Genomic DNA, 10,363 nt, shown 5'->3' on the forward strand with positions numbered 1-10,363 from the left:
ATAGATCTATATAGATAGATATATAGATCTATATAGATAGATATATAGATCTATATAGATAGATATATAGATCTATATAGATAGATATCTATAGATATATATCTATAATCAACAAGGAAAGGCAGGGCTGACCCAGGTTCAGTGTAAATGGTGCAGACCCAGGTTCGACCCAGGTCGAAGTGCTGTGTAAATGCAGTATAAAGCAGGGTCAGACCCTGGAAACTCCAGCGTTCAAAGACCAAGGTCGGACCAGGGTTTTTAGTGTAAAAGGGGTATTAGTGTGTATGACAAAAATGCAGACCTTATTTTAAAGAAACTGTATTAGTTAAGCAATTGCGGCGAGATTTCTCAAACCTTTTAAACGAGGTCAAGTGGAGCACTGTGAAGACCAATGGGATTGTAGTTGTCATTTTGTAGTATGCCAGGAATGGTGAACCTTCAGCCCTCCAGCACATGTTGAACTACACATCCGAGCATGCCCTGCTACAGTCTTAGTCTGACAATGGCAGGAGGGTCCTGCTGTATGTGTGTATTGAGGTGTTGTTAGATGAGATTTGTAGTAAAAAATGTGCTTGTTGAGAGAGAGATAAAGTATCCAATTGGATCCTAACTGTAATTTTTTCAACACAGCCTGTAAAATGGCAGTTAGAATCTGTTAGGCTGGTTCTATAACAACAACAAAAATTGAGAGAAGTGCGCCTAAGGGTAAACAGGCGCTGGAATGGGTTGGACTTTCAAGCTGCCGTGTGGAGTGGGGGAGTCACTCGCACTAATAATAGTGTGGGGGGGAAGTGCAAAGAAACCCTGGGCTTATTATGAGGAAGGATTGAAATAATTACCATGGGATATTTGCATAAAACCATTTAATACTAATTAAAAAAAAAATAAGAAATCAATAACAAAAATATCACAATTAGAACAACTGATAATTATGAATACATAATTGAAGCTTTGCTAATAACCAAGAATAACTGGCATTGTCATTTTATCAGTCTCTTACATAGATGAACATTTAGGGGGTATTCAATGTGAGGGTCACGGCAGTCGAGCTTGCTCAACCGCCGTGACCCAGTCCCGTTTTCGGTCAGCTCAACCGAGAACATGCAGGCAGGATTCAATGTCTCTCCTGCAGCGAGAGGAGAAAGGGGTGTGGCCGCAAGTTGCGGCTGGGAAGAGGCGAGAACATGCCCGAAAACTTGTGATGTCGGGCTCCTTCTGCGAAGATACTCTGCTCACTGCTATCGGGGAAGACAGCATTGAATAGGGCCCGGCGGGCATCTCCCCGACGGGAGATGCTTGCCGGTGATTGAATACCCCCCTTAGATGGTGTATTTCCGTTCCTAGAATGACCACTTCCCCTCAAGTCACTATTTGTAGATCTCATGGGCAATTGGCTCACTTTAAATCTCAATGGCGATTTTCTCGCGTTTCGCCAGTTAAACTTTGGAAAAGACAGTTTAACTGGCGAAACGCGTCAGTTGTGCCAACCTACCAGCCTCTCCTTGGTGTACAGATACCCCCAACAACACTGGACTAAGGACTATCCCGGAGCAGACAACAGGACCCCAAGTTCTTGAACTAACCCACCTTATCCACCGCTTATGGGCCCAAGAACACCCTCTGGCTAAACTTATTGCTCCAAGTGAGCCATTTGCCCGTGAGATCTACAGTGAGTGACGGATTTTGCAAACTTGAGGGGTATGATATAAGGTCAAGTGGTTCATCTAGGAATGGGAATACACCATCTAAATCAGGGCTGGCCGTACTTTTGTACCCCCGAATCTAATTTTTGTACACTTACTTACCAGTGATCTACCAGCGTCTTCGCCGTGTAATATGAGCCAAAATTCACATTATGAAACAAATGCATAGGCCTGGAGCTGTAGTCCAATCCACCCCAATGTTATTATGGCTGTGCAAATACATGATATCTATCCAATATATAAAATAAATCCAAACAGTGCATGGAACACTTCCAAGCTGAGGCATCTTGCTATGAGTGGGTAGGGATTGCTCATTGGCTCTTATTCTGCTTAACTCGCTCGGATGCGAATTCGCATCCTTGTGAGTCACCCTAACCCCGCCTTGCGTATGTTTAGCCGATGCCACCCATTCGCAAGCAGGATTTGTTCATTTGCATGCTAGGGGGAACCTCCCCCATCTTTTGCTGATCGCCAACCAACGAATGATGGCGAAGGCGCAGGCATATGTAAGGGTGGTCCAGACCACCCTTACATATGCGTGAAGAATTGCAGGGTATTGCAGGCAGCTGTCATCCGGTTATGTCAGCTGTCCGCCCCCCCGCATCTGTGACACGGATGCATTAGCATATGTACGCCCAGCGTTTCATGGGAACACCCAGCCTCCATGCCGACATGGATAGTGGGGGTATGAGCGCACTAACTATAGTGGGCGCCCAACTAACATATAAGTAACAAAACTTTTTGGGCAGAGCGGCACAAAATTTCTAGTCATGCAACTGCGGCACAATCATCGTCTTCCCATAGAACACATTGGGAATACCATAATATTTTTTCTATAATGTTGTTTTTAGAGTTCCTTTGTGACTTGAGGGTGTTCTATTTTAGATTACCACACCGCAGCTGGAAGCCGCCGCTGGAAGGATACCTGCTGTTATTTCTGTAGCACAGGGACGATGCTTGCTGCTTGTGTTCCTCTGGCAGGTGACCAAGGCCACCGTCCTCCCCAGTATACAGTATATAAAGAATTGGTGTAGACGTCACTAGAGCACAAAGTGACATGGAGTGCAGCATGTAGGGGCAGCGTGTAAGGAGTGCGGAGCTTCCTCAGGTCATTGCTCTTGACAGGGGGAAATCCGACAGCACAAAACATAGAGGATGGGACCTGATATCTGTATAGCAGTCACTGCGGGAGACAGGATGCCCAGTAACAGGAGGAGAGGTACAATAACACAGCAGGATTACATATGAGGGAAACACAAATAAACATCTTATGTGGCCGGCATCTGCCAAAGGGAAATGTAAGACCCACTGTATACATTCGATGACACATATATATATATATATATATATATATATATATATACACACACACACACACACATACATACGCTCCTCTGTCCTACCTATGGTGGTTGGGCCGACAGATGAGGCATGTCCAGTGCGGCGAAGCATTGCACAACCTTGCTAGTGTGGCGTTGGGCGTTGCCGGGTAGTGTAATGCTCAGATGTCGCTTTTGAAAATGACCAATCCGCATGCGTGAGATCTATGAAATACAGTACAGTCAAATAGTCCAAGAACTACTAGTTAGGGTTAGGTTAGAGCCAGTGGCGTAACTAGCTTTTGGGCGCCCTCCCGCCGTTAAAGGGAGGGCGCCCACCCACGCACCCCGCCGCACCAACCCCCGCCCGCCCCGCCGCACCAACCCTCGCCCGCCCTGCCGCACCAACCCCCGCCTCGCCGCCCATGCAATCCCCCCCATCCCCCGCAGTCTTACCTACGCTCAGTACGCGCTGGTCCCGGCTCCCTTCTTCTGCTATGAGGACCACCACAAAATGTCTGCCCCCATGCAGCAGACAGTTTCAGAGAACTTTCTGCTACATGGGGGCGGACATTTTGTTGTGGTCCTCATAGCAGAAGAAGGGAGCCGGGACCAGCGTGTACTGAAGACTGACAGGTAAAGACTGTGGGGGGTGGCGGCGGGGTGTAACTATAGCACTGCAGCCTCCGGCGCCCGCACATGCACAGCGCCCCCCCCGCGGTCGCGGGGGCTGCGGTGCTATAGTTACGCCCCTGGTTAGAGCTGGGGTAGCCAACCCTAGTCCTCGAGAGCTACCAACAGTGCATGTTTTGCAGGTCTCCTCACAGAATCACAAGTGAGCTCATTAGCTCCATCTGTGTATCTTTTAAAATGTGTCAGTGATTAATGAGTGCAGCTGTGCAGCAGCTAGGTTGTCTGGGAAATGTGAACTGTTGGTAGCTCTCGAAGGCTAGGATTGGATACCACTGGGTTAGAGGATTAGGGTTGGACTGCGGCATTTATTTATTATTTATTTATTAACAGTTTCTTATATAGCACACACATATTCCACAGAGCTTTACAGGGAATATTTGAACATTCACATCAGTCCCTGCCCCAGTGGAGCTTACAATCTATATTCCCTACCACATGTACACGCACACACAGACATTCTTGGGATCATTTTGTTTTAAGTCAATCAACCTACCTGTATATTTTTGGATTGTGTCTGTGGGGGGGGGGAGAACTGGAGTACCCGGAGGAAACTCACGCAAGTATGGGAAAATATACAAACCCTGCACAGTTAAGGCCATGGTGGGAATCAAACCCATGACCTCAGTTCTGTGAGGCAGTAATGCTAACCATTACACCATCTGTGATGCCCCAATAAGAATTAGGAGGATTAGGGTTCAACTGTGGCAGTGGAGGATTGGGGTTAGGCTGCGGCATTAGAGGATAAGGTTTAGGCTGTGGCAGCGGAGGTTTGGGGTTACGCTGTGGCAGAGGTGGATTAGGGGTTAGGTTGTGGCAGTGGAGGATTAAGTTTAGGCTGTGGCAGAGGAGGATTAAGGTTACACTGTGGCAGTGGAGGATTAGGGTTAGGCTGTGGCAGAGGAGGATTAAGATTACACTGCGGCAGTGGAGGGTTAGGCTGTGGCAGAGGAGGATTAGGTTTAGGCTGTGGCAGAGGAGGATTAAGATTACACTGCGGCAGTGGAGGATTAGGGTTAGGCTGTGGCAGTAGAGGATTAGGGTTAGGCTGTGGCAGAGGAGGATTAAGATTACACTGCGGCAGTGGAGGATTAAGATTACACTGCGGCAGTGGAGGATTAGGGTTAAACTGTGGCAGTGGAAGATTAGGGTTGAACTGTGGCAGTGGAAGATTAGGGTTAGGCTGTGGCAGTGGAGGGTTAGGCTGTGGCAGTGGATGATTAGGGTTAGGCTGTGGCATCTGAGGATTAGGGTTACACTGAGGCATTTGAGGGTTAGGGTTAGGATGTGGCAGTGGAGGGTAAGGCTGTGGCAGTGGAGGATTAGGGATAGGCTGCGGCAGTGTAGGATTAGGGTTAGGTTGTGGCAGCAGAGGATTAGGGTTAGGCTGTGGAAGTGGATGGTTAGGCTGTGGCAGCGGAGGATTAGGCAATAAGGGGAGTTTAGAGGTTAGTGATACTCATCCGCAGAATCACAGAACCAGGATCAGAAGTCACTGTTACCTACTTACTTAAAAGATTCCTGAAGCCGTTGTACCAGGACCACCAAGGATGTTTTGTCAACATTCTAATAACGCCGACACTTCATAAGTGTCAACATGATAAATGCTGAGAAAATATACCGGAATCAGAAATATATAATAAACTCACCAGGCATGATATACATGTAATAATTAGTGTATTAGTCTGATTAGGTCGGTAATAGGTTATTTCTAAACACAAGCAGACAGCAGTTATTTATACTCACTCCCTTAATGGCTGTATGAGGTTACATGGAGGAGATCCCCACAATCCTGTGTAGTTTGTTATCTATGTGACAAGACAATGCTAATACACATCAGTTCTCTTCTCTGTAGTTGTATAATCAGGACTGTCAGCTGCACTGCGCTAATGGTGAAACAGATGAACTGTGACACAATTTATCTATGTTACAACAGTAGAATATCAACAAATGAGGCACACAGAGGCTTCTATATACAAGGACACTAAAAGGTGGCCATACACACACAGATTTATCTTCAGATCCATCTGGTTGGAACAAAAACATGGTTATGGATGAGAGCAAATGACAGTTATTTATTTATAAGCAGTTTCTTATATAGCGCACACATATTCCGCAGCGCTTTACAGAGAGTATTTGAACATTCACATCAGTGCCTGCCCCAGTGGAGCTTACAATCTATATTCCCTACCACATGTAGGATTCAGTATGAAATCCCGGCGGTCGGGATCCCGGCGTTCAAAATCCCGACGCCGGAATCCCAACCGCCGAAATCCCAACAAGGGGGGGACGTGGATGCCCCCCCCCCCCCTTGCGGGCTCGCTACGCTCGCCACGCTAATTTATTCTCCCTCCAGGGGTGTCGTGGACACCCACGGAGAGAGAAAGTGTTGGGATTTCGGCGGTCGGGATTCCAGCGTCGGGATTCTGAACGCCGGGATCCCAACCGCCGGGATTTAAACTGCATCCCCACATGTACACGCACACAGAGACATTCTAGGGTTAATTTTTTGGGAGCCAATTAACCTACCAGTATATTTTTGGATTGTGGGAGAAAACCGGAGTACCCAGAGGAAACCCACGCAAGTACGGGGAGAATATACAAACTCTGCACAGTTAGAGCCATGGTGGGAATTGAACCCATGACCTCAGTGCTGTGAGGCAGTAATGCTAACCATTACACCATCCGTACTGTCCCAGTTGACCACTTGCTTGGAAATGATGGAAAGCTGACAAACTGTCACTCATCCATAACCATGTTTTTGTTCCAACCAGCCAGATCTGAAGATAAACCTTACTAGTGTATGGGCACCTTAAGATAGATACATACATCATTTATCTACACAGTGTTCTTATGGTGCCCACACACTAGAAAGATCAGTGATCTTAAGATGTGCGCATAAATTATTAAGGTGGCCATACATCTACAGATCGATTGTCAGATTGGGCTGGTTGGAACAAAAACCTGGTAATATCTGAATGACAGTTTGGCAGTTTTCCAGCAATTCAAAGCAAATGGTCAACTGTCATTTGCTCTCATCCATTACCAGGATTTTGTTCCAACCAGCCAGATATGCCAATCGATCTGTAAATATATGGCCAATCTTGAAATTTTTTGTCTGTCCTGGACAAAAGATTTCAGGCAAGCGCACATCTTTACCAAATAATTATCTTAAGATCCCATGTGCGTTCCTGTTGATCTTTTGCTAAATCTTCTGATCTTTCATACAGCATGTAAGATCAGGAGACTTAGGAAAAGATCCGCGGGAGCGTGTATCTGATCATTCACATCATGAGACATCATGGGTCTGGCCGCACCCAGGGCCGGTGCTAGGGTGTCCGGCGCCCTCCTGCACACCATAAAATTTGCGCCCTTTCACATTGCCATTGCAACAAGCTGCAGCCCGATTGTGGGAGCGTATGCAACATGCGATCCTAAGGAGGATCTCAGGTGCATGTACATGTATGCATACACCATCTCAGTGCTGTGTCTGCAAAATGTTAGGTGCCCATAGACGCTGCGAGAATTGCATACGTTATGGGCTAGATCGCATCGCATAGCATGCATGCAATGTGTGTGCGATCCGAAATCAGTACAAAAAAATGTGCAGCACATACTTTTTGTACAGTGCGATGCCCGCGGGAGCGCACATCGCATCGCATGCTGCTATTGCAGCATGTATGGCCACCTTTAGGCACATAACCCAGCCCATTATTTAAAAATAATCTAAGTTAATATAAAAAAATCTACAATTATTAAAAAATTTGTTATAAACATGTATAATAAAAGACTCACTGTTCTTTTGCTGTTTAACTCCTGTGCAGTCTCCCCCCCCCCCCCCCCCTCTATCTGCGTAGGCAGGATGCTGAGGACGCCATTACAACCCTCTCATGACTGAGGGGGAAAGGAGGGGAGAGAAGGAGGAGATAGAGGGGCCGGAGTGTTGAGGACTGGCAGTGGCACTGGCACAGCTCACTGAGAAGAGGGAAGGAAGGGGAGGCGGCGCTGCTGCCTGTTCGTCATTTGATTGACTGCTGACAGCTGCAGGGTGCAATGTGTAGGGGGCGGGTCCGGACATGACATGTCATCCAGGCATTCACAGACAGCGCTGCATGCCTCAGCGCAAGTGTCTGTGAGTAAGAGGGGGCAGGTCGCAGGACAGAGTGTGCGCAGTGCAGGGAGCTGCTCAGCTTCTCCATACTGCCGCCCGCTATCAGGCAGGCACTGTGGGCAGCATGCAGGCTGTGTGCACTCACGGTACAGGAAGCAGCTGTTTATACTGCCGCCCGCCCGCTGTCAGACAGGTGCTGCGAGCGGCGTGCAGGAGGCAGTGAGGGCTGAGGTAGCTTTAGCAGAGCAGGGAGGGAGAGCATGGCGCCTCCCTGCTTTGCAGGAGCTGCTGAGTGGATAGCGCCGGCCCTGGCCGCACCCCAACCACCCCACCCCCCTGGAGTAGCGGGCCTGCCCACACCCGGGCAGACATGCTGGGGGGGATGCTCGGGGGGGGGGGGGGGGGTGGGCAGACCCGACGATCTTGGGGGGGTCTTTTTCCGGGTTGGAGTGCGGGCAGACCCGCTCGTGGGGGGAGACTTTTTATCAGTGACGTGCGGTGAGGTCAGTGCCTGGGAAGGCACTGACCTTCCCGCACTGGACCACAGGCAGCCATTACCACCAAGTGCTGCGCACTCATACATATATACATGCACTAACGCTCTCATTCATACATACACTGACACTCATACATACATACATACATACATGAACTAACGCTCTCATTCATACATGCACTGCCGCACTCATACATACATACATACACTGACGCACTCATACATACATACATACACTGACACTCATACATACATGCACTAATGCACTCATTCATACATAGCAGTAGCGACAGGGGCGTAAGTAGAACTTTGTATGAGGACACATCTGTAACTGCCTCACACATATATACATACAGTGCCTACTGTACATATATGCACTTGACTTTCACATGCAGGCACTGCAGCTCTCATTCATACATACATACATACATACACTGACGCACTCATACATACATACATACATACACTGACACTCATACATACATGCACTAATGCACTCATTCATACATACATACACTGGTCCCATTCATATATACACTCACTTAGGCCACCTTCCCCCAGTGACTGTAGGCAGCTACTACTGGGGACACTAACTAATTAGGGCATTTTACCGAAAGCCATGCTGCTGCTGCTCCTTAGTGCTGCTGCTGGTTCATGGAGTCCCTGGTGTCGGCTGCTTCTGCCGGGTCACAGGTGGGCACGGTCTCCTCTCCTGCTGCGGCACCTAGGTCCAGCTGCTGTCGGGGAGGTGCGGGAGGGGGCGGGGGACTGCTTCCCGTTGGTCCCGCACTGCTGTTGAGACAGGGAGCAGGACTGTGGTGTGGAGCAGGGGGCTGCGACGACAATCCTCCGCGGGAAGTGATCCTGTGACCTGGATTGGGAGGCTGAGTTTTGCTTCCCCCTTCCTAGAGTTACGGTGCCGGGGCTCCGCTGTTGAGGGGCAGTGGAAGTGCTCGCTGTGGGGTCCTGCTCGAGGCGCGCATCTCCCTCCTGTTGGCCGTTTAATGTTAACAGCGGGAGGCACCTCTCCCGCTGCCTCCCACCCTCCTCACATGCAGCAGTCTAGAGGTAGAAATGATGAAAATAATAAAAGAAGATATATAAATATCTTCTTTTTATTATTTACATCATTATGACAGGGGAGGCACTGCCTCCCCTGCTTTTAATTGTAGTGATTCGATACCTTTTACTAGCTTAGTCGCCCCTCTCTGTACCTGTCCTTTTTAAGGCATGGTGCCCAGATCTGAGCACAGTATTCCAAGTGTGGTCTCGCCAATTCCTTGTAAAGAGGCAAATGCCGGTGTCCGGTTTGCTTTTGCTGCTGCACTTGGGCAGTGTGCACTATTACTCAATTTTTCATCTATGTTGACCCCAAAGTCCTTCTCTACAGCAGAATTTCCTTTATTAACTCCATTTAGCCTATAAGTAGCTTGTTTATTTTTGTTACCATAATTAATTATTTTACATTTATCAACATTAAACTGCATGTTCCACCTCTCCGCCCACCTTCCCAGTTAATTAAGTCACTTTGTAGTGTATCCATCGTTAATTTCCTTACTCAATTTTGAGTCATCTGCAAATATTGCAATTTTACTCTCTATCATTCCTATATCATTAATAAATATATATATTTATTATATATTAAACAAGGTGGGTCCCAATATTGAACCTTGTGGGACTGCACTTTGGACCTTACCACAGCTGGAATGTATGCCATCTACTACCACTCTCTGTCCCCGATTGTGCAAGCAGTTTTAAATCCAATTACAAATTTTATCTTCGAACCCCAAATTACCTAGTTTCATTAATAACCTTTTATGAGACACCATGTCAAAAACTTTAGCGAAATCAAGCAGTATTACATCAACACATTTCCCTAAGTCCAGACCCCTACTGACTTCCTCATAGAAGCTAATTAAATAAGTCTGACATGATCTATTTTTGACGAACCCATGCTGAGCCTTAATTATCACTTTCTCCTGTTCTAAGAAATTTTGGATACTATCTCTTATTATTCCTTCTAATATATTTTCCCCACAATGGA

This window comes from Crinia signifera, chromosome 3 (genome assembly GCF_055691185.1).
Source record: "Crinia signifera chromosome 3, ASM5569118v1, whole genome shotgun sequence".
Taxonomy (NCBI): Eukaryota; Metazoa; Chordata; class Amphibia; order Anura; family Myobatrachidae; genus Crinia; species Crinia signifera.